The sequence below is a fragment of the Grus americana genome, chromosome Z (genome assembly GCF_028858705.1).
Source record: "Grus americana isolate bGruAme1 chromosome Z, bGruAme1.mat, whole genome shotgun sequence".
Taxonomy (NCBI): Eukaryota; Metazoa; Chordata; class Aves; order Gruiformes; family Gruidae; genus Grus; species Grus americana.
The window spans coordinates 56,017,256-56,040,452 of NC_072891.1; the positions used below are offsets into that span (position 1 = coordinate 56,017,256).

General features: G+C 40.0%; 1 protein-coding gene across 14 annotated transcripts in view; it reads left to right on the plus strand.

Annotated features, from left to right (window-relative positions):
* ZNF462 (zinc finger protein 462) overlaps window positions 1–23,197 on the plus strand; it is a 95,636-nt gene that overhangs the window by 4,385 nt on the left and 68,054 nt on the right. For 2 of the 14 annotated variants that reach the window (XM_054809088.1, XM_054809091.1), the window contains exon 1: window positions 18,034–18,703. The exons of 11 other annotated variants lie outside the window; for them this stretch is intronic. The gene's annotated coding sequence lies outside the window, so the exon portion shown is untranslated. Of the gene's footprint in view, window positions 1–18,033; window positions 18,704–22,036; window positions 23,000–23,197 lie in introns of those variants that run through there. One more of the 14 variants, XM_054809085.1, reaches the window with a different exon arrangement.

Genomic DNA, 23,197 nt, shown 5'->3' on the forward strand with positions numbered 1-23,197 from the left:
CTTAATTCATGAGATGGTGGTGACTAGAATTTTTCTTGTAATCAGGCACAAATTTCTTCATTCAGACAATGGCTTTCAATTGCCTTTGGTTTGTGGGCATCCAGAACTTTTCCATAGTGCAAGCTCTAACAGAAACTGCATTCATAGCTTATTCTTCAGTGTATAAACTTGCTTTTCTTAATTGCTTTTCTCAACCCCATTAGACATAGCCTATTGACCGCTGCTTTAAAAATGTTTAATTATTTGTTTTCCTTATAGATTTTTACTGGGTTCATAATGGATTACATTGTTGAGAAATTTAAAATGTCATGTTTAGAATTTGCTTCCATAATCTTTAAAAATTATTTTGTTACAAGAGGAAAACTGAAAATATGTTGTGTATGCTCAGACTGTGAAGAATATGAGTCCATAATTGGATGCTGGAAAAAGAAAGTAGAACAACTGCAAGTAGAAGTGGGAAAAAAAAAAAAGATCATTTCAGTTCAGTGAAGTTTGTAACAAATTCTTTAGTGTTGTGAACTTTGACTTAAAGGATGATTGACTTTTATGAAGACATGAGTGATTGAAAAGAAAGTTGGTAAGTAGATAACTATTGGAGAAGAACTGTGTTCAACATAGATGTCTGGACATCTGGCAGATGTTCCTCTGGGCCCCAAGGAATGGACAAGTTTAATTTTAGCCTTAAAAAGGAAACGGGAAGAACTAAAGTCTTATAATAGTACAACTTACAGTTTGAGGAAGGTTACTTCAGAAAAGTCCAAAGATGTCTCTTGAAATCTGGAACTCCCACAAACAAGTGTACATGAGTGTTTCATATTGAGGTTTTCTATTATTCCAAACAACATGTAGAGTTACAGTATAAACTGAGATTGTTCCAGTCTACTGTAACACTTTCTCTCCATGGTGTTGTGGATAATTTCTTAAATTGAGCAGAAGAACACTGCTTTGTAGTAAGAAACTATGGCAAAAGGACTTAAAAGTGTGAAACTGGTGATTAGCTGTGTAGTGCTCATTAACTAACATTACCTCATTACGAAGCTATCACTAAGCAAACTTAAGGACAAAACCTGTAGTATCCTAAAACCCCCAGTGAAATACTGAAAAGAGTGATTTGAAGAAGCATCCTGTTTTGACAGATCAGGAAAGGTCTGCAAAGGCCAATATGTCTTTGTGTCTTTTCATGTATTTTGTTTCCTTATCCTTTGTTATACTTCCAATCTATTGTAGTAGAAATATAATGTAAATGCTCTCTTCACAGATATTTCGCTATTTTGAAATTAAATAATGTATTTTGTGAACTCGTTCCAGATGAAAACGGTCTGCTGCTAGTGCCAGTACTGTGTGATTTACTTAACTTGCATATTTGATCAAGACATGAGCAAGTATGAACTTCTAATTGCTGGTTTCACTAAAAATGTTGAACTTCATCAGTCTAAATGCTTGCTTGCTTTTCAAACAGTGCTTCCTTCTAGAGTACTAAATAATCAAGCACTCTGTCTGAAAAGGTTTGTTTAATGGAAATCTTTTAGGTAGTGTTAAAATATAATATGGACCCATAGCAGGTGAGGAGGAGGTATGTGAAGTGGTAATTGAGGAGGGGATGAGAAATGCCACCTTACTCTTCAGAGAGTGAGAATAAGTTTGAAGGAAAAGAATATGAGAATGAAGGCTACTTAAACATCTGCTAACCTCTCAAAGAGAGGAACTCAAATTGTTTAATCAAGAGGTGCTGGAGAAGGTGATGTGATGCAAGTCTTCAGTTGCTGGCAGAGACACAGTTAACATTGTAAACGGCTGAACTTCAGCATGGCACTTCTCCAAATGAGTTGACTGTTGAAAATAAAATGTTCCAGAAGAACTGGGAGAACAGGAAAGAAGTTAAAATAGCATGGTTTGTATGCCAGTGCTGAAAGAAGAAAAGGGGGGAGGAAGGGAGATAGCTCGACTTAGCGATAGTTATCCTGTTGGTTCTAGTGAAAAGGCTTTAGTAGAAGTTTCCAAATGAAGGGACTAGATTTTATAGAATGTAGTCTTCATTTGCATCCTGAATTTTGGAAGTAGTCTTCTGCTTTCAGCTTGTGTTTGGAAAATTGAACACATAGGTAAATAAAAAGTCACATGATATCGTTTTGGGTTTTGTTCCATTTTGTTCTTTTAACTTTAAAAGCAACACCAAAGATCTAAAGTCTGCCCCTCATCTCGTGAATTTTATGAAGCTGTGCCACTTATTGCAGTACAAACACAACTCTGAAGGGGTTTGAGATGGGGAAAAGGGACTCTATTTCTGGTGTCTTATATCTGAAACACACAGTCTTGGGTACAATTTCAGTTTTTTCTGTGTTCTCTTCAGCTCTTCAGGAGTCGATGATCTTGGTACAGTTGCTTTGTTCAGCTTGAGGCAGTATGTGTTACTGCAGTAACTCAAAATATCCTTGCCTAATCACTACTTGAAGGAACTTTTCTTTAAGCAGTGTTTGAAAAAGAGTCTTTCCTCACTATTGGTTGTGATTGCTTTGTAGTAATTTTTGAGACACTGATTATCAGAACATCAGTCCTAGACATAGCAACAGTGCTTTGACTCTATTTCCCCTTAATCTAAAAGCTTCTTCATTTTTGGCTAGTCTTTGCGATATAATTATGGACCTCCATGCTGCTGTCTAGGGAGAATACAATAGGGTTTTGTCTTGGGCTAACAGCAGCTTTTTGGATAGAAGGTGGTAAGATTCCTCAATAAAAACAATCAGTTTATGTTTATTTGGTAATTTAAAGAAGATGGAAATGAGACATCTCAGGATGTGCAGTCATTGTTCTTGAGTGGAGTCAAATACAGTCTGGAGTCAAATACAGTCTCTTTAAGAATACATGTTTAATAATGTCAGCATGAAGAGCTGTAGGCACAGCATCAATGTCATGAGTGATTAGGAAGGACTTACTGAGAACTTATCAGGGTAGCAATCATTGCAAGGCCAGTGTGTTGAGGACAAATAATTCTGAGAAAACACTTGATTCACTGGACTACTCCTGTTAATTTTAGTTAAATTAAGAATTCAGTTATTGAAGTGTGTCACTTCTTACTTTGTGGTGGAAGATCAAACAATCTAATTGGGATTATGTTGAAAATTGAAGAAAATACATGCCTTTGGGAGAAGCTAGGTGCTTGCATTGTGCGCCTGTGTTTTTCCTTCTTTCAATGCCAGGAAGATGCAATTAATAACTTGCTAGTCATTTAGATAATGGATGATCAACAGCACTGGACAATGTATTTGCAGCACTAGTTACAGGTGCAGGATCTATGCTGACCTGAAGATTAAGAAGTGGGATGTTTAGCAATGGCATTACTGTTGCTAATAAAAACCTCTGGAAAGGGGCCTGAGAACCCCAGCTGCTGTTGTGGTGGAGGAAGTCAGGCCTTCAAAGGATACAAGGATTAGAATGTCAGGAAAAGTAAATGGTAGCATCAGCACAAGTAGAAAATAGGCAGAGCTATTCAGCAAACAGAAAAGTAGGCTAAGGCATGCCATAATTATGTGTAGTGGAAACTTGCTGCTAATAGAGCAATTGCGTGGGGTAGAGAGGCAGGAGAATGATTTTTCAAGAAAAACAAAGCAGACATTGCAGAGAATGATATAGGAAGACTGAGGATTCAGTGTGCTCGTGATAATGTGAAAGAGAAGACTTTGTTTTGAAAGATGCTAAAAATGGAATCTTCTGATGTACATGTGGTCACTGTTTCCGTGGCCTTGTAGGACAATAGGGGCTTCTTTGCACTGCTCAAATGAGCAAACCCTTCCTTCCCGCTTGCAGCTCTTAAGGTTCAAATAGTGCTCCTTCAGGGTGGTATCAGTGGTTGTGGAAAGAAGGCATCACAGGATATTCCTTTGGGGAAGAAGATGGGTCATACTGCATTGGACTGTTGTCATGCAAATAGCGTCAAAATACAATAGCTACTTATCACAGGATCCAGGCAAACACATTCCTCCCACACATTGTCCCTAGACCTCTCATTGCTGGCAAAGAAAAGAGCAGAGTGGGCGAATAGGACTCACAGAACCTGTGCTCCAGCAGCCCATACTTTTGGATTTTCTCCTTATTTATCAAATAAACAGGGCAGCTAAGGGAAGGCTTTTGCCTTCTAATGACTTTGACTTACTGAAGACTTTAATTTGGTGTCTAGCTGGGAAAGGGGTCATTAATAAAGGCCTTGTTGTGGTCCAAATGCCCAAATTCAGCTGTCTGATGATGCTGAAAAGTGGTTTTTTTCCTTTCTGCCTACCTCTTGTTGATCTTAAATTGACAGCTCACATAGTTCCTAGGTCAGAAGTTTTAGAGGGATTGGTGAAGGTGTTTAACAACTGCTTCCTCTTTTTTTTTTTCTTCTGGGTTTTTTGTTTGTTTGCTTTGTTTTGTTTGTTTGTTTTGTTTTGAAGAATTTAATTTTTTTAAACAGAGTGGACACTCCAGTCTGGGATAAACTTGTGAGAAAGCTTGGAGGAGTGCTAGTCTTGATGTGGATGCAGTGAATCAGGCATGAGTGTTCCTCTCTAGTTGAGCAAACTGCTTCTGGAGAGAACTTAAGGGAGGCCCCTGAATATTTATTTATTTAAACTCAGACTTGGATTCTTCAGTTCCAGTCATACTCAGCTAGATTTGTGGGCATGTGGCTCTTTATAAGCGGGTTTTAGACCTCTCTGACCAAACACTAAGGAGATCAAAGAATTACTGTCCAGCTGTGAAATCTTGCCCTTGATTTTTTTAATTCCTTCAACCATTCATCCCTCTACCCAGTAAAGTAGGTGTAATTAGGACTTACAGGGTTATTGGAAATTAACACCTTGGTGCTGGATTCTGTTGCTGTGTATGCTGAAACAAACCAATATGTAGATAAAAAAAATCTCCTTTTGCAGTGGTTCTGGTGTGTGAGACTGGAGCAGACCTGCTCTGCTATTTGCAAACACTTGGGAGATGAGAACTAGAGCTACCTGCCACTTTGTTTCTGTGTCACTGCTGTGATTCTGACTGATCACTTGTTCTCAGGTATGTTGTTGCTTGTTGGTGAGTATGGAAGAAGGGACTAACTATATATACAGTATCTACTTAGTTTATTTGGTAATGCAACAAAGTCTGGAAGGTTATGGCGGTGAGGAGTCATCCTGTTTTCTTCTGTGTTGTGTGACAAGTGGTACTGTCAGAAAAATAAATAAATGTCACTATGAACAAATTTGGAATGTTTTCTCTCCTTATTTGATTGGAAGCTCTGATCTTGCATTTCATTTTTTCCTTTCCTTGCCTATATCTGGGTGGCTCTGGCTGCAGGATATAGGACCTCCAGCACTGGTGGGCTCTGAAACTGTGCTTTTATCATACTCAGATAAATAACTTGACAAGTGTAAAAATGTTAACAGCCAGACAACTCCCAGCCTGGTTAATTAGTTTCTTGATTGCTGAATTGTTCCTGCCATCTCATATGGCTGTGGCTTGCAGCCCTGTGAGAAAGGGTTTAGGTTCCTGGCCAGGAGTGCATCCCAAAAGTTGAATTCATGTAACTTGAAGTCAGTGCGGACCGGTTCCTTTTGGTCTAAATGACCTTTTATCGTTGGGGGAGGGCAGTAGGGAGAAAAACATATCAGCTTTCAGCTATGTCAGGTCGTATAGAGGTCAAGTTCTCTTGTCTGTGATCAAGCATATGGTGTAAACCAGCCCAGGGTGCGATAGCACCAGGACCTGGGGAGACGAGGACTTTATCAGGCCTTTTGGAGGTAAATATGACTGAAGGCCATGTTGTGGATGAGCATATATGATGGCTCTCAGCTCCAGGCTTGGAGGATTTGTGTATTTAACCCTTTGGTGGTGCTGGCTCCTGGTGTTTCCACCCTGGTAGGTTGAGAAGAAGCTGTTGTTTCTTAAGAGCATGCAGATTTCTCCTGCCAGGTTATCCATGCATGTGTGAAACCTGAAATCCCTGGCTCCAAGGGCATAACCGCATTTCTCCCTGGAGCTGCTGAAAGAGCAAGTCAATATATTTGGGTCTCCCAGCTACAAGAATAAACGAGTAAACTTGAATTATTTTTAAATGATCAGATTACAGAGGTGATAACATAATACAATGAATGTTCCATTTCACGCCTTCTACAAATGTGCTGCTCTCCTTCCACTGTGGAGTAGTGTGTTTTCAATGTGTTCTGCTCCCAAGAAACCACATCAAAGCTGCTGAGGTCGCACTCAGAAAATGTCTTTCAGACCAAAAGCCTTGAGTCAGAAGTTGCTTGACAGGATGACAGACAGGTTGACCAAAGGTTGCATGTGATGTGCTCTTGCAAAACGAACATGAAATGCTTATTGCCCTCCATGGTTCTTCAGTGCTTCCACAGGTTCACCCATGTTACTTCAGTAGTGTGCAGGAATATAATTTGCTTGCTGGTATTCTGGTCTTATCTCTGAAGACATTTATTTTAAGAATTCATGTCTACATAGGTTTGTTAATACTGTACTGTAATATCAGATGGGCTGCTGAGACCTCAAGGGGGTGAGCAATCTATTTTTAGTGTGTTTGAAGGGTAGATGATGTTTCAGGTTATGGAATGACTTTCTGGGGGGCCTGTCACCATATACTGAAGTTTTGTATGTCATGGCAGTGGAGGCCAGTCATATGATGATGAGGTAGTAACTTAAATGGGACATAAAAGAAATCCTGCTCTTTGGGGAAATTTTAAAGATAGATGGACCTAAAATGCCACACAGTCTGTTCTCATGCTTGTTTCCTTGATGTGCTGAAGACATCTAATCCTCTTTACAGGTGAAATAAGCAGCCTGCTTATGAGCTGAAGGCAATACCTACTGATCTGTTGACATCCAGATTGGAGAGTTATTCGTATCTGAGTATGAATTTTAGTAATGGGTGACCAAAAGACTGTTTCAGTTGCCCAACTGGTGTGAAGAAGATGATTTGTGATCTCCTTCCACATCAGAAGTTAGTCACATGTGAGAAGTTGGATAATAGCAGTACTGTGCTATTTAAACATAGTTTGACACCCCAGCCTGCAGAGAATTGGACCTTTAGGTTGAGAAGACTGGCTCAGACAAATGCGTGCGTGCAGCAATCTGAGCAGTGAATCCAGCCTTGCTTTGGAAGCACTGCACTGTAGTGGTAGCCATGAAGAACAGATTTTAGTGATTTATTATGGTTAGATTTTATGTGGATTGGCTTCCTATTTTCCTTGGAAGGCAGTAAAACTGCAACTTTTACAGGATTCTTCTTACATTCCCAGGATTTTGTTTTGTGTGCAGGCATGTATGCTTTATTTATTTATTTATAAATCCTCACTGCCACTGTTATAAATGTTAACAAAGGCTTTTTAAGAGGTCAGACCTCAGCTTCCATTGCATTTTCTTGTTACTGTAGTACATTTGGCAGATAATAGAAGATGGGGCAAAAGCCCTTATACTGTAAAAGCTTATTCCTGTGAATAGTCACTGTGATCTTGCTTTGAATTTCACTGCAGCTACTCCTGTGAGTAAACATTTGAAGATAAATCCATAGCTGCATGGACTAATTCTTGTGGAGTTTTCAGGGAGGCATTTGGAAATTACATCTTGAATAGAAGATGCCCGTAGCTTTCAGCAGCTTCCACCTACATACATGAGCTGTTCATTTGTGGTTGCATGTGAGGGCATGGTTGTAGGTGATCTGCAGGAGCCAATGGGAGCTTATGCATTAGATAATTCTTTCACTTTCATGCATGTGCGCCTTCATTCTCACTCTTTGTATTTTGACGGGGGAGCATGTATGTTATAACTACTCCAGTTTGACTTCAGTTAATGCTTGTATGCCCCCGAGATGTGATTTCATATGAGTTTGTGGGTGTTCTAGTGAGAATATTCACGGTGCTGTGCTGCCTGTAGATGATGTTCATCATTCCAGAGTCCCATTGCTAACTGTGGTGTTTTTGGAAGGCATGGTTTTTCACACTCGTTCTTTGATTGAGGGATTGGTTTGAATAGATACTAATATGGTAATTGCCTCTTCAAGACAGAGGTGCTTTGGATGAGGGAAAATGCAACTGAGGCCCTTTTACAATGACAGGAGCATGCGCCTTTGCATATGTATACAAGTTGCTATCCATGTGGTTCATACTGCTATGGTAGTTCATCTGGCAGATCATTTCAATATTTACTCCAAAAGATCTTGTTCTCTGTTGGTGTGAAGCAGAATTTCCAGTTATTTTTAGGCCATTTTCATCTTAGCAACCTTGTTGAGATGAACCAGACGCAAGTGCTACAAACTGTCCCTGCATTTTGGTAGAAATTAATAAAATAAAGTTTAATGGTTTGGTCCCAAGGGGAGAACAGACCATCTGGTTAACAGAAGGTTAGGCCAAGTAATACAGTGCTGAGAGTGCCACAAACCAACCCAGAATATCTGGTAGTGTGTCCACTTGCTGTATGTATTAAGCATTGAAATGGTGCTTTCAAATCTGCAGAGCCAGCAGTTCTGTTACCACTGCTGTGACGCAGGAGATAATTCTGTTGGGCAAGCATCAGCATGGGGGTGGATCTACAGTACAGGATGTGTAATGTCAACATGAAGCATGGGAGCTGGCAGTAAGAAGGAAAGCAGCCATTTCATGCCAGTGCAGGAAGCCTAAATAGATTTTTCCCCTCTGCATCTTGTCCTTTTATGCTGCTTTTATACTTGATATTAAACGATTACCTTCTGCTTTGTCATCTGAAAACTTAAGCCCAGCAGGGTTTAATTTCTTTCTCTTTTTGAACCTGTTTGTTTTTTTTAAACAAGTGAAGTGCACTCCAAAAGCATGTCTGATGGATTATAAAAGGGGCTGGGGGGCTGAAGGGCTAAGCTGATCTGGAGAAAGAAGAGTTCAGTCATGTGAAAGTCCTGAGCTTCAGATGAAGTTTCATTGTAGATCCTTTTGGCTTTAGTGCAGAGTCAGCTTGTTCCAAAGCTGTAACCATTTGAGAACATTGTACTACAGTTCCAAAATGCAGAAAGGTATGAAATACTGCAAATGATACTGTGTAGATCTTGAAACTCTGTAGAAAGCTATTGAATTGTTTCTGCTTTCCTTTGTAGCAGGAATGTCCTCTTAGAATGTCTTTTTCCTGTTTGGTTAAAGCTAGTGGCAAATTACTGTGACACTGGTTTTTTAAGAGCCAAATACTGTTACATGACTGTCTAAATCTGCAGAAAAAGAATTTCTAGATAAGCTTGCTAAGTATTCTATAGACTTAAAAATCTAGTGATATGTCTTCTGTCAGCTCAGTCATAGACTGGTCAACTGGTTTGGGTTTTTTTATTGTTGGATTTTTTTTCCCCAAAACATTTGGAGATATCTTCCTATAGCTGCAGCCTGGGAAGCTCTAGAATACCAGAGCTTGCTTCCTGATGGGCATGGCAGAGTGAAACTTCATAATCCGAGCTCTCATGGCTTCTATTGCCTGTTCAGCAGGATTTTCAAAGAATAATATTACAGCTTCTCTTGAATGAATCCTTGTCTTAGATCCTGTTCTGTGGTAGCCCTGCAAAGGTATGACTTTCTTCATATGTTCCTAAGAACTGGAGTGGGAGTTTGGGAGTAGTCAACCCACAGGTATGTTTTCCCAGTTGCAATTTGGTGATGGGAGGAGGGGATGCATATAAAATGTAGCTTGTGTGTGAAGACTGTTTGCTCTGTACTGCAGTAACTTCATCCTTCCACAGCCCTCCTTGCTCTGTTGGCCCCATTCAGGAGATTTTTTGGTTGAGACTATGGGAGTCTAGCACTTCTGCATAGGGCACTTGCAAAGAAATGGCACTGAAGAATTACATGAAACTCAAACACCATCTCTCAGGGCAGAACTTTTTCTTGGTTCAATAGATAATTCCATGTTGTGGTAGGTGTTTCAGCATCAGAAGTATTAAGGATGCAGACAAATAAAGAGATTTTTTCTAAGGTATGGTTGCTCTGTTGTGTCTGTCCATGTAATTTCCCTTGCAGGTTTTATTTTCTAGTAGCTAGTAATTTTGTGGTTTTTCTAGTGGTGGTGAATAGTTTTTAGAACACACTGGAGAACGTTCATCAGAAGTGTTTTTTCATATGCAAATGAATAATGCTTCTAGATTTTTTCTGCACCTTTTCTCATAGAACATCTCTCTACTGCAAAGAAACTACATTGTCCTTGACTTTTTCATACCAAAAAAGGTGCTACTTGCCAAAGATAGTTTATTATAAATAACTACTAAGATGATAATCTCACCACAGCATGCTTGGCAGTCTTCCACTGAGTTAGCCAGTTTCAGCAAGGAGCTGTCGCTTAAGATACAAAGCAATCTGCAGGGACATATGATCACACACACTGACTGTTTTCTCTGTCATCATGGATGCCTCATCATTTCCTGTGTCTGATAATTAGGAATTGGAATTATTATGTGGTAGACCAGCAGGATCTAGCACTAGAAGGATGGACTTGAGTTCCCTTTTCATAAACATCAGGTTACAGAGAAGTTCTCAGTTATGGAGGCACTAGTGGGAGAATGTCTGTTGGACATGGTTGTGGGGGTTTTTTTCTTCTTTTTTTTTTTTTGTTTTGTTTGTTTTATTTTTGATGTCACAAAGGTAGGTGTGAACTACTGGGGAAACTCTTGAGATACATGTTCACAGCACACTTTCCTGTTAGGAGTGGTGGAGAAACGTGTCTACCACTGGCAGTGGTGGAGAGAGGATTTTTTTGGTGTTGGTTTTGTTTGGGTAACCAATGACTTCAAGATCTCTGAATGTTTTGTTTTGTGCAAATATTGTCCAAAAGAGAGACTATGATAAAGAGGTAAGAGGCTGTATCCATTTTTCTGAGGGTATTGGAAAACTGGTATTAGTACCCATATATATTTAGAGTCATGATTTGAATGTAGTCGCATAGCTTGATGGTGACTTTTTTGAGTTTGAAAAGTTGATACTGCTTTGTGGTACATGGCAGTTGAGTTACCATGTTACCGCAATGGTTGTGCGATGGGTATCATTGGCTGTTGTATGCAAAATTCTTTTCAAGTAGAGTGCTGGCAAATGTTTGTGTTTTATTTGTTTAGAAACAATTTGATCAGGCCATCTCTACTGCTGTGTTAACAGTATAATATGAATCAGAACTTTTTCTAACCTCCATGTTACTCATGGATTCTGTTCCTTGGTGCTTGATGCTTCTCAGAGACCTAACAACTTATATTTCAAGCCTGGGTGTCTGTGGTTGCTTAAAAGTATGGAGTGTGATACTTAGTGGAAGCAATTGGTAATATTGGGATGGAACAAATGAAGGTATCAACAATGATATTAGATTTTTTTTCTCCCTGATCTGACTGATCATGTTAAATCCTGTATGTATCTCAACAAGATCAAGGGGAATACAGGACATGAAGAATTTAGTCAGACACTGACTTGCAAGTCTTAATACCAATCATTTTTTTCAAACCTTGGAGTTGACTCTCATCTGGGAAGTAATTTGCCATCCTCTGAAAGGAAAGCATGGAAGGAAGGCAGAGAGATGGTAACTCTTTATCTTGTGATGGTATCCTTCCTCACAAGCTCTACAAAGGCAAATTCCTGTGTTCTTTACTGAAATTGTGGGAGTAGATTAATGATGGGATAGGTTCTGCTTGCTGATAAGATGAAGAAATCATTGGAACTGGTTCCTGATGTTCAATGACCCATGTGTTCTTCATCACTTAGCATCTGACCTAGATGCCTTTACACTTTGGGATGGCTGTTCAGAGTCTGTCAAGTCCAGAAGCCACCTAACTTGGGTGACCTTGTGGCTTTAAAGAAAATCCTGTGAAACTGTTAATTTCAACCTTACTGAAGGACACATTCTGAAGAGCTAGCTCATTAAGCAAGCTTTGAAGGGTGTGCTCTGCAGAGCAGCTTCCTGTTATTTGGTTAATGGTTGACCTAGTTCTATTGCCATATGCCTCCTGGAACACACTCTAATATAAAATATGTGCTAAAGCAAGACTTGGATAATAGAAGGAAAGTCAAAGCTTTTCTGAAACAGAAATAATATAATGCTGTTGTATTTTGGAGAGTATTGTAGTTACTAAAAATGTCAGTATCTTCATGGAACCGTATTGATTCTGATTGCAAACTCAGGAATGTTAATCAGACCCATTTATGTATTTTTTCAGACTGGCCGTGTACAAAAGGTTTGTATCAGTAATTCCCTGTGCTCCGTATGTGAAGCTAAAGTTAGAGAGTGAAGCACTCAGAGTGATATTATAGCTGTGAGGAAAGATTAGATTAGATTTGGCTAAAGGCAGGAGGATTTTTCCCCCGTGGTAGGTGGTTTTTTCATTGCAAACCATGGATTAGCAATTTTTTTTCCTCTTTAAATCCTGGCTAGAAGCCAGAAATGGGAATTCAAGCTTTTACCTGGTATCAGAGATGGCACAGCATACACACTTAGGCAAAAATATCAGAAATTTGGAGGTACTAGATAAAGTTCAACCTCCAGCCTGAATGTGTACTGACAGGCTGAAGTTCTGAAGAACCTATAGGCTGTGTTTTCTGCTAAATTTTATTTTCTGCCTTAGGAAAAGGAAGGGTGTGTGATAACAACTATTTTTATAAGTAAGTGTGCATTATGGTAGAACAGGGCGAAGGGAAAACTAAAGCCATGCTTTGTAACCTTTTCAGAGCTCATGACTCTGTCAGTAGGTAGTGATTTATTCTTCTGTCAGTGTGGGAAACTGAACTGCTTACCAGATGTATTGCTTTGAATATTCATATAACCTGTTAGTGGCTAACCTGTGTCTCTTCAGTTGCAGACGGCTTGCAAGTAGTCCAGGTGTGAATTCTGGGCACAAGTATGTCATGACAGTGGTGGGGGTGGCTGGGGCCAGCCCAGTTTGTCTGTGTGGGAAGAAGCAAGCTGTCAGGACCTGTAAAGGCAGCTGTGGGTGATCAGCATGGGGTGTGCCTGACCTGCAGAGAAGTGATGGGATGTCTTGGGAGTCATAATCATCTTGTACCCCTGTAACTGCTTCAACTTGAGGCCCTTCATGTATTTCTCATGACTCTGGGGTAATTTGGTGAGGCTATGAATATTTTGGCTTACTTGGCTAGGATGCATGTAGTGACAGCATTACATGGCTTCCCCTTCTTCCTTAGTGCATAACACTGAATGGTATTTTTGTCGAACTCCTGCATCTGGGGGAAAACAACCTCCAACATTTTTAGTAGGACACAATGTGTTGCGTGAGCTGTAATCATATTTGTCATGAAAAAACCCCTCTGCTCTAGGGACTGACACAAGCACAGCTATTTGTGCAACCTGATCAGAACAAAGGATAATGCTTCTGCTGCAAGATCAGACAGATCTGACGCTTCAGCAGGCTGAGCAAATGAATGGAGGAAGTGGTCCGCCTCTTCTTGTCCATTGTGTCAAAAGATGCAGGCTCATAGAGAAGAAAGGGAGGTTGAATAGAGCTTCTGAAGGAATATGCTGCTTTGTGTTCTGTGGGAAGACAGCAAGCAGGAGTTCTAGAAGTTCTCTGCACTGGCAAGCTGACAAGCTTGTAATAGGAAAATGTGGCAATGGACTACTGGTATTGAACAAGTACTTTCTCTTCTGTAGCCTGCCTAGAAAATCTTAACTGGTATTAGGAAGCTGATGAAATATTCCAGGCTTGGAATATGGGACCAAGCCTACCTTGAAGGAAGCTCAGTGGGTGCAGCAATCCAATTAATTCTGACCTGCTAGTAAAGAATTATTTAAGACTTTTTTCTGTACATTAGGAAATTCAGAGTTTTTTCCCTTCTCCTTTCTCTTTGCCTTTCTCATTTTTCTCTTTTTGTTCTTTCTGTCTCCCCAGAATAACTCATCTGTGTGTTCTAGGATACCTCTCAGTTGTGTTCCTGATGGGATTTTTACATAGGAAGAACTGAGCTGATCAAATTACTGGGATAGTCTCCTTCTACTTAGGAGAATCTTTCTGTTTCTCTTGCTCCAGCTGTCAAGCTGTCATAGCCAAATTAACCCAAGTGGGATTTTAGTAGCAAGCTCCCCCTTTACAGGCATAATGCGGCCAAGGAAATGTAAGAAGAGAGGGAGCAGGACAGGGATTTGTGATAAGCTGGGCAGAATTGAGGGTTATTTCATATTCCAGAGCTATAATATTTGACTTCCAGCCTCAAGGGGGATTTCAGCTGAGAAATGAATCCTTTAGAGGGAGGGGTGTAGAAGTTCTATCAGTATCATAGCTGGTTAGTTCTCTCTGTATTACCTTTTTGCATGGTCACTGGGACTAGAAATTGCTAGCAGTTACGTTTCTCATGATCAGGATACTTTTGTATGGAACCAGTTTTAAAATCAAGGGGTTTTTTGGCTCAGGGACCCATAGCTGTTATTTCTTTACCAAGCATCCTATATTTCTTTCTTTAAGTTAGTGGAGATTAGATTTGTGTCTGTGATAACAGAACCAGCCTTGGTGCTCCATGAGATCCCTTCCATCCTTTGTTCTCCCACATACTGTCTAGAAGGTTATGTCAATTCAAAAGAGAAGCAATTAGTTCCACAGGATGCTGACAGAATCTGTCACTAGTGTGCAGTGGGGATGAAGATGCTGCTTTAGGAGACTGCTTATAAAAGCGCATCAGAAAGTCATCAGACTCCATGTGTGGAAGCCTGTGTTGAAATTTTTAAATGTGTCACGAATTGGCTGCCATGATCAGCATGTTTAGTATCCAAAAACAATTGTGAAAATTCCCTCTGTTTATTCTTAGGAGTGAGTTAAAACCCATCCCAGAGTATGTGCCATGCTGGATTTGACTCAACAGAACCTTCAGTATGTGTTTCCAGCTGCTTTTACCTAGAGAAAGTACTGTTGGGGAGAGGACATAATGATACTAGTTGCTCCATGGCTGAACTCTTATGGCTGTTTTGCCTCCTTTATTGAACCACCATTACACCTGTGTTTAAAATAAATAGGTGTTACTTGGACAGGGTGAACAAAAATGCATGTATTCCAAAAATGTCTATTGGAAAAGAGTTCAGTGAGCTTTCAAACGATGCCTGGGTGTGAGGACAAAAGGAAAAATCTTCAGGGTGGATATAAATCTCACAAATAAATCAAGGAGCATTCTTCCAAATGATAAAGATTTGGGTCTGAAAGCGAGCACTTTCTGAAAGAACAGTAAGAACATTATCAGCCTGGTGCAAAGCAGAGACAAAAAGTCAATTGTCTGTTCGGGAACACTGCAAAGGAATTTCTTATTATCTTCTGCTTAATCACCTCTTCAGGAAATAGGAGGCACAACAGAGGACCTTGGCTAGTTTTGGAGATTTTCAGAAAAGCATCCTTTGAAGCTGTTATATTTCCCAACTTTATATTAAGCAGTTCTTATCTTTGTTTTGTGGGGTGTTTTTATAATTTTCCTAATAATAGAACTTCTTAAGATATAAGACAGCTGGACCAATCACTGTTTTCTGAAAAGTCAAAGCACTGTACCAACCATAAAGCTGATAATGTTTTCACAAAAAAGGCTGTATCATGGCCAAGATAAGAGGAACCATGAAGGGTTGGCTTGCATGAAACTTTGAACAAGAGCAGTGTGCTTGGTTCCTCAGTCATCCATCAGGTCAAGCAAGGTGGATGTCTGAAGTTCCTATGGCTGAATGTTGAAGATTGGCATTTACCCATTATACTTCAAAGACAACAGCAAATTTTGGGGCTGTAATTGAATGTTCACAAAGGAGTTGATCCAAAGAAGGGAAATCATCAAAACATGTATTTGTACAATCTTTAGATCTATGTCTAACACCTTTTGTGCCTTCCCGCCCCCCCCCCCCCCCCGCCCCAAGTAAAAGGGATTAAGAACTGGGTCAGTTCCTCAGGGATCATCCAGATGGAGGCACCTGCTTTTGCAGCTCAAGGACAATGGGACTGTGGGATGAGAAAACCTCATGCAGAGAGTGCAGAAGAATCATAGGTCTCACTGGCCATTGGCTTTTCTAGTGTATCAGAAAAGATTTTTGGGGCCTTCCATGACCAAAGTAAATAATCACCTTGCTTTGATAGATCACAAATAACACCAGTGTTGTGCCTTTGAGAGCCTTTGATCCCAAAGAGAAAAGCAAGGGGTTTCCTTTTTATTTTGGACCCCTTCCACAGCAAACAAAACCATCCCACAGGTCAAACAAGAAGGGTCTCTGTTAGGATTTAAAGAGACTTTTCCTTTTTCCGTCTGTTCTCTACACCAGTAATTTATATTTAAAAATATATTGGACCTAAAAGCTCTTCATGCAGTTTATATCTGTAACGGATAGAAAATGTGGAACTGAAAACACTCTGTGACTCACTCGAGAAATGTCTTGGCTTTGTAGCCTATGCAGACTTTAAGAGTCCTGTCTTCCTTTTAAATCAGAAATTAGTGATCCTGCAAAGTGGTAGATACCATTCAAAATGGTTAGAATAGCTAAGTGAACTAGTACAGCATTTAGATGTATAAACACAGGAGATACTGTTGTACCTCTGATGATCTGTGCAAGTACCTCTCTTGGAATACTAAATCCATTCCTGAAGTTGGCATGTCTGTAAAAACGAGTGTGGAAATGCTGGAGATAGTAATGATTTGAAGTCTGGAAAATTGCGCTTCACAGTGAGAGCTTTCAGATAGTCTATTCCTCTCTTTCAGAGGTTTTCAGAAGTGACATTTAGAGGACTTAAAGCAGTTAATTTGCCAGGCTATGTTCAATATTATAGGAATCTGGAATCTGTACCAAGCTGTAACAAGATGCAGTGGTTGGAATCTAAGACTAGAAAATGTTTGCTATATAAATAGTTATTTATTTCTAATTTAATAGTGGAAAAAGATTAAGAGCTATTGGAATGCCTGATGGACTCTGTAGAAAGTCCCAAGGTGTCCAGCCTAAGTTCAGTTTCTCTTCAGATGCTGTGCTGGGAGACAGGCTTTAGACTGTTACCATTGAGCTGGATGAGGACAACTGTCTAGTTGTACAAGGTGAACTTTCAGCAAGATGACTCCCACTGCTGTTACCTCATGTTAGGACAGGGATTAGTTGTCTTCAGGAACAGCTGATGGGAATGCTGTAACTTGGAGGTGTAGGGAGTCTAAGGAGGTGATTGTATTTTACCAGAACATGCAAGAAGACTCTTTCTCACCTGGCAAAGAAAAGGGAAGCAAATAACCTGCTGCTGACTGCAGGTTTGTAGTTAACCAGTTTAGGCTTGATTATCTGTGGTGGGTTTTCCTCCATTTCCCTGTCTTAGGCTTAGAACTACGGACAAATGATCTGCATTTTGTTCTCAAAGTGGAATCTATGCACAGTGTTGGTGGGAGCTGTCTTCCTCTTAAAATTAGATGTGTTTTCCTGTTGTCTAAATAGAGGAAAAAAAGAAATGGAACAGTTTTTTTGTAGTCCTAACAGAGCTACTGTAGACTTTCACATTGTGGTTTCTAAAGGACAGTAAATCCTCCAAACAGAAGACCTCTAGTTTCCTCTGGACTCTACAACCCAGCACTTTGGTCACCCAGAACTTTAGTCCTGGTTTTACAGACAGGAACTAGAGACTTTGGTCCTGCAGTTATCACACAGGTGGTTATGGGATAAAAACCCAATCAGAATTTGTCAACATGTCAATTTTCTAGAGTAACCTAACTTTCTATTAGAGATATCCCACCACTTATATTATGAAAGCATTTCAGTAGATTCAAGGGTCTCAACCATTTCAGTAGAAATACGTTTCAGGTTTTTGTTAAGACACCTTTCAAAATCTTAGACTTTGGTCTGTTAAGGATGATACATCTAGGAAACTTGGAGATTAACTCTTTTTGCCTTCTGTGCTAATCAAGGACTTTAACAATAAGCACCATCATTAGATCCTCTTTTTTTGATAACTGATGCACAAACAAGTCAGTTTCTGGAAAATGGTACTTTAGCTTGGTTTTGAAGGTCATGCTGCACTGACTGTAAATGCTTTTCTCTTTAATTTTATAAATCAATTATTACAGCAAGATGAAGGAGAGTTTTGATTCCCTAATTGACAATTTTTTTTTCAGTTCTTAATTTGTAGTTTCAGTTTTGGAAGACTGCTTTCAAGATTCAGAATGCTGTATTGTAGTAGTCTGGCTGGAGGAATTAAAAGACAATGGGAAAACAAGGGAGTTCAGGAATGAAGGAGAAAGAGGTCTGAGTGGTTTCCTCTGTTTCTTGGTTTTGGAATGAGTGGCTGTTTTAACCTGTAAGTAATGCTGAGATTAGTGGCTGTCTTCCATCATGAAATGCAAGTAAAGTTAAGATAAGAAGGTGATTTCCTCTAAGCAAACTGTTCCATTTCTCTCCCATATTCTATGTAAAACCTTTTCTCCTGGGCATAGGTGCAAAGGAGCCTTCTTGTCTTTAACTTGAACATTTCCTTTCTTCTAGTAATCAAGCCTACAGATACAGCCCCTGTGTACTCAGCTGAAAAGGAAACCACTTTTTTTTTTTTTTTTTTTGGTCAGTGAAGCTTCACTGCCGAAATGATCTTGTACTGCAGGTGGCGAGAGGTATATGATACAAGTTAGTTTGTCAGCTTTGGAAAACATCTGAAGGGCAGGCTCTTCAGGAAGGATGAGCCTTAGCTCCAGTCCTATGATTAGCAAGTCTGGTTCTGCCTCCTTCAGCTTCTGAGACCTTGAAGATCCATTGCAGGTTCTGCTTTCAGGTAAGGAGAAACATATTCCTATTTTGACACTCCATTTCATAATAAAAGGCTTTAGTAAGTAGTGATCCACGTAAAGGTCTGGTCCTCAGCTGGGGAAAATTGGCAGAACTCCAGCAAATTTCTAGAAATAAAAAAAATGGAGAAATCTCTGAAAGCACAGCAGTTACTAGGACTTGCACGATATTCTGCAGCTTGTGAGAAGACAGGAGCAGGAAGTTGGAATGACACTGATGGCTTAATCTTTCTGTGATCTCTTGTTTTTTTATGAGGGAAAGAAAATCTTTAGAAGAGAACTTTGCTTCTGTTCTCTTGGTGGTATTGGCTTGCATGGCTTTGTTTTTCTTTGAAAACTGATAGCAGAAGACTATCCAGCCTTCAGGAGTGGAGCCATTATATGTGGGGCTATGCAACAGGAGCCAAAGTTTAAAAATAAAATACCAGGCTGCCTTCCTGAGGATCCAGACATAGCATACACACATACACACACACACACACACACGAGGCAATATCTTGACTGACCACAGTTATATCAGTTACTGAGTTCAGAGCAACTGACAATGAAAACCAAAAAGGGAGTCTTGTTCCTCAAAAAGAAAGAGGAAGAAATGTAAGACTTCTGCAGCCTCAGATACCCGTTTCTGGAGTGCATGGGAGGCCCCTCATCACCAGCAGGGTTGAATGAGTTAGACCAGATGACTGTCCGTCATTTCTGGTGGTGTTTGCTGTAGCCCCTTCCCAGCCCTCCCTTTTCTCTCCCTTGTTTTCTCTGCCCTACTGAGTAATGGTTGTGAGCAGAGCAGTCTTTTTTGAAAATGCGTTCCTTTCTTCAGAGATAAAAGTAGTGACTTCTATTTCATACTGCGTGCTGAAGCACCAGCATGCCAAACATCTTCAGAAGAAATGAAAGACCAACTCCTTTGACTTCAGAGCTACTTTAAAGATACACATCAGCAGCATCATTCTCTGTAGGCTGTGGAAATAGCAGATGATCAGTTTGCATCTTTCCAGAAGACCTGCAGAAGGAGGGGCCTACAGAGGAGACCGTAGATTGACCAGGAAGAACTATTTATGCGGAAAAGCAGAAATTTAAGGTTTAATGCCAGGAATACAGCTTGGAAGGTGAGATAAGTTATGTTAGAAAGGAATGATCTTTTGAAAGAAAAGGTGACGCTACTCAGACAAACACTCGAAGAAAATTGGAAGATACAATTCTTGATCACTTGTGAAGGTAGACAGGGATAAAGAAGTTGAAAGACTTAACCCTTTTTTGCTTGCTTCCCCACAATGCTGATGCCATATCAACTTCCAGATTTTGCTTGACAATTGTGAGCTGGGCTGACAAGGGTGGGAATTCAGGGTTTCTCCAGTGACTTGGTGTGAAGCAGCAGGGAGTGTGCTTCTTTCAGGTGACATGCCATATACTGTGTGTAGGTAGCAGCTGTGCACAGTATCACCTGCCTGTATGCTGCCTTGAGCTAGTGTGCTAAAAGATAGGAGTCTGCACTTTTGACTGCATGGAGTGGGCAGATGCAGTTTCCAGAAAAACTCCTTATCACCAGATGCACCTCATAGCATAACACAAACTGGATTTTTAGCTAGCCTTCCAGCTGCAGCAAGCATGTTTGTGTATCTCAATTGACAGCTACGGGGGGGGGGGCGGCACAAAGAAGAGGTGTTACCACTTCATATCTCTGCCCAGGCAAAGTTAACAGTCACAGCTGCCCATGACACACTTGGCTTTTGGCAGAACTCAGGCTGGTTCTGCTCTGCAGACATAGGATGAAGCATGCTCAGTATGCTTCCTTCAACAGGAGTGCCAGCAGTATCTTGGATTACTACAGAGACTGCTCTGTGTCTGTGAGCTCCTTCTGCAGAGTTTGAGTTCACTTTAAACAGGGTCAGGAGCCCTTGGTAGTCCTGTGTATGGCTCTTGGTACAGGCTAATCACCATTTTTTGAAAGTTGTGTTTTCTTAGGCATCCAGACTCTCAAACTGGAACACTTATTTTATTGAAAGTTTTCAGAAAAACCATGCTAGCTTTACATACAGTCAACATACACTGAATGTGATGCTGTAGCCTAAAGGTTTTGTAGGACTTGATTCTCTTACAATCAAATGTTATTTTTAAAAAAATCCATAAAATATCTGGGTCTTGTTTGTGGCGATGTCCTAACAATGAAGGGTAGGTGCAACTGTCGGCATGTGAAAACTAATTGCTCAGTTTGTTCTCATAAATTTTGTTAGCCAGGGTGGAGTGGAAGTGTGCACACACTTTGTGGCTCCAGCTAGCATGTGTGAAACAGAGGTCTGATTAAATCAAACTTCCTCTTCTTTGGTCATTAATATCTCCTGCTTACAGAAGACATTGAGGAAGACCTAGAGTGTTCCTCTTACAGATATTTTTATAAAGGTGCTATAAAGAAGATGCACTGTGATGACTTCTAGTAAGTTTTGATGTTTTTTTTGTCCAGACATTTTCTAGAACAGAATTATTATTAATATGTTGTCCATTATTTAGAATAGTTTGAGAGGAGAGTAGAAGGATTCAGCAGTTTGGACAAAATTGTATTAAGAGAAAGCTCCTCAGACTGTGTAAGAATTTCATTTTTTCTAGCAGTCAATCATTTAAAACGAATATCCTTCCTCACCCCCATATAAAGCTCCCTTTTTTTATGGCCACCCTTTTTTCTGTCGCCCTCCTCCCACTCTGATCTTGAGTAATATGAGGGTTAGTCGATGTTCACCACCCCTAAACTCCATCTTCCCTGGTATTTTCCTCCTCAGCTCTGCAGACATTGTGCTGAGTTGACCTAAATTCTTCAGCAAAAGGCCTGTATTCTATGCTGAAAGCTGGAAATGCCAACTCCAGTTAAGAAGTAAATACAAAGACAAATAAAGAGCAACAGTTAATATCCGTGTGTGTGGTGTATGATTTACCCCTGCTCCTGAAATTTTACCTTTTGCTGTGTTGGAGGACCTTTCATTTGTAGTTGTTATGGGAAGTTAGCACTGGGATTTCAGGCACAGTGGCACAGAAAGGTCTGTGGGAAGGGCTGAAGTCTGGAAAGCACTTTGTGCTGCTGGCTGTGCCACAGGCCAGCTGTGTGACCTGGAGCCAGGCTACTTCACTTCCCTGTGCTTCTCCATTACCAGGTAAAGGAAGAAGGTTCTCCACAGTGCAGACTCATTTTGCTTTTCACACAGAGGGAGCCTACAAAACTCTGGCCTGAAGGTGCATGAGTCAAACAGGGAGTAACTGCATGGAGTAGAGTGTCAGTATTGCTACTTGATATGTTTAATTCTGCCTTTTTGTTCCTTGCATATTACCTACAGGTTGTGAGTATTCAGATTTTGTTCAATAATTTGAAGCTGTTTGAAAACCATGGGAATACTTCAGCCTTTTCTTTCTCTGAGAGCAAGTCACTTCTACTGACTTAAATGACTTGTTTGTGATAAATGAATGGAAATCTGAAACATATTATATTGCCTTTTGTCTTGCTTTGGTGTTCCATGAACAGCAGAAGGAAAAGTGAAATTGCTGCAGAACTGATTGTATACTTTTGGCATAGACTCTTTGTCAATGAAGTCCTAAATTAATGTGAAACTTTCACTCTGCATACATTGCTGCAAACAAGAACCCACGCTTGAATGAATGCTTGTTGCAAGAAACAAATAAAAAAGTACAAATGCCTTTTATTCAAATGAGTTTTAAAGGGAAAAAAAGTTTAGAACGGACTACAAAACATACTACTACATTCTTGCTTTTTTCTCTTCCATAGTGTTAAAGGACGTTGGCTAATGTAAATGAAGTGCCTCAGAATATACTTTGTATGTATTTTGGTGTCATATGGTTCACGTATGCCTCTTTTGGGATGAAAAAGCAGGGAGACTTTCACCTGACTGGAAAACGGTGTTTCTGAATGCTGTATTTGAAGGGCCGTTCACTTAGCTGGACTCCTACTGAAAAGAGACATGTGTTGTTTATCTGACTGTCCATGTCTCCTCTCCATATGGAGTTGAAAAGATGCATCCTCTCCCTTTCAACCAGCATAAATCTGAGGACATGCAATTTTATAACAGTTAAGTCTATGGTCTTTGTGGTTTAGGTTTGTTTTTTTTTTTTCTTGCTTGCTTGCTTGCTCCCATCTTTGTTCCTGAAGTGAGAAGAAGAAAAAAGAATTTCTTTTTATGGTTCTGCTTTGAAGTAATCCTGCTCTATTTTAAAACCTCTTGAGCTGGAGGATTCAATGACACTCGATCTACCTAAAGTATTCATGTGTAACTCTTCAAAAAGCAGTAAGTTGGGAAGTTTGTAAGTTTCTTCCCTTTAAGTCAAACTTTGGTTCCTTTTTTTAAGTGGTTCTATAATCACCAATAAAACCAATTTCAATTATGTACCCCTTTGCTTTGGAACTGTAGAACATTGCAGTGTGTCTTTGTCATTACCATAGGTGAATATTCTTTCTCTTTGTTGAAAACATTGTGAGCGAGGCT